Source organism: Hevea brasiliensis, chromosome 18 (assembly GCF_030052815.1).
Source record: "Hevea brasiliensis isolate MT/VB/25A 57/8 chromosome 18, ASM3005281v1, whole genome shotgun sequence".
Classification (NCBI taxonomy): Eukaryota; Viridiplantae; Streptophyta; class Magnoliopsida; order Malpighiales; family Euphorbiaceae; genus Hevea; species Hevea brasiliensis.
Window position 1 is genome coordinate 11,932,905 of NC_079510.1, and position 2,379 is coordinate 11,935,283.

Here is a 2,379-nt window from a genome sequence, read left to right on the forward strand (position 1 = left end):
CATTGATTTTGAAGGAAGTTGGGAGAAGTATCTTCCTTTGATAGAGTTTGCTTACAATAACAGCTACCAAGTCAGCATAAAAATGGCTCCATATGAAGTATTGTATGAGAGGAGATGCAGGACTCCCTTATGTTGGATAGAAATGGGGCAAGAGAAAGTAGTGGGCTCAGACTTGTGAGGCAGACTGAGGAAAAAGTGAAACTCATCAGAGACATTTTGAAAGCCACCTCAGACAGACAGAAGTCATATGCCGACCTGAGGAGAAAGGATATAGAGTATGAGGTTGGCAATAAGGTGTTTCTCAAGGTATCACCTTAGAAGAAAGTGCTAAGATTTGGTAAGAAGGGTAAGTTAAGCCCTAGGTTTATTGGTCCATACGATGTCATTGAACGTGTGGGTCCAGTAGCCTATAGGCTATCTTTACCCCCTGAGCTGGACAGGATTCACAATGTATTCCATGTGTCAATGCTCAGGAGATACAGATCAAATTCTTCACATGTCATTTCAGCAGAGGAGATAATTGTACAACTTGATTTAACATATGAAGAAGAACCAATCAGAATCTTAGCATAAGAAGTGAAAGAACTTAGAAACAAGAGGATCCCACTAGTGAAAGTCTTATGGAGACACCACAACACAGAAGAAGCAACATGGGAGAGCGAGGAAACAATGAGGCAGCAGTTCCCTCAGTTCTTCACATCAGGTAAATTTTGAGGATGAAATTTTTATTTAGAGGAGAAGAATTGTAATGCCCTCACCATAGGTAGTCCGTACATTCTACTATTTCGACGAATAATGTCTATTTAGACAACCAGAATGTCTGGAACTACACTTAAACTATAGTGAGGAGACATAAATTGATAGAATAAATGTTAAGAAAATATAGGAAAAAATTAAAGAAAATAAAATAAAATTTAAGAGAATTTATTAATTAGTACAAAAATATAATAATAACCCGATGAGCACCACGAAGGGCATTTTGGTCATTTCACCCCCCAGAGGTGAATTTTAACCTAAATGTCAAATTAAAATTTTAGAGAATAAAATAATTAACATAAATTAAAATTTATAAAAAGAATTAGGAAAATGAGAAAAGAAAAGAAAGAAGAAAAGAAAAGAAAAGAAAATAGGCTTATGACATTAAAAAGAAATTAAGTACAACAAATATATATCTATATATATAAAAGGCATAAGAGACAAAACCTACCAACCCAAAAGTCTTCTTCTTCCTCTTCTCTCATCTTTGGCCGGCACCATGGATGCTCTCTCTACCACCATTTTTGTCAAGCTTTGAGCTTGAATTTCTCTTCACTCACTCCCCAAAATCTGTAGTCCCCTTCATTAAAAATTAAACCCACACCAAAAGGAAGCTATTGGTAGCCATAAGAAGAGGGAACCTTAAAGTTTTGGGAAGTTACAAGTTGGGTCACAAGAGGTAAGTGCAAGATACCACTCCCTCTCTTCTTTAATCTCGTAAGAATGATGAGATGAGTAAGTATCACATGAAAATGAAAACTAATTATAAGAAATTAAAGAACCCTAATTTCGATAGCCATGGAACTTCTTGGGGTTTGATGCTTTTAAATGATGAAAATTGGTTCTATGAGGATGTTTGATAAGTTGATATGATTAGGAGTTTAAATGTGTTGTGTTGGTATAAATTTGATAATTGAAATTAGGGTTTGTGTACATTAATTGGGGATTTTGTTTTTGCTTGAGATTGACCTAATTCAGATGAGATTGTTGCTTATAGAAGTGCTATGTATGCCAATTGAAGTAAGGAAGTTGGAGGAAATTGAAAAATTGGGAGTGCTTTTTCTGCAGGTTTGGGACTCACTAAGTCCAGCTTGAGTTTTGAGCCATAACTAAATTTGTGTTGCTCCAATTGGTATGAGGCCAATTAGAGGTGAAATTAGACCCAAAACACTCCATTTTCCATGAGGAAACCATGCCCAAATTCTGTCCAAAACTTGACCAAACACTGTCCAAATCTGGATGACCCTGCACAAAACCCAAAAAAAATGACCAGATGAACAGTAGGTATTAATTTGGTCATAACTCCCTCTATACTGGTTCAAATGACCTAAATTTTATACCATTGGAAAGATTAGACATAGGGCTACAATGTTCATGAAGACCACAGAACCCAGAAATGCCTTAAACCAAACCAAATTGCTGGCCCAAGTTGGGTCACAAAAATGTCCAGAACTAGGTTGTCTAGAAACTGCTGGACATAAACTTACCCAACTAGTTTTGGCAAAATGGCCATAACTTGGTCTACAAGAATTCAAATAAAATGAAACCAGTGGAAAATTTTCCACAAGACACATATCTACAAAATTGGTACTTTGACCAAAACCCAAAAATTAAGAGAACTAG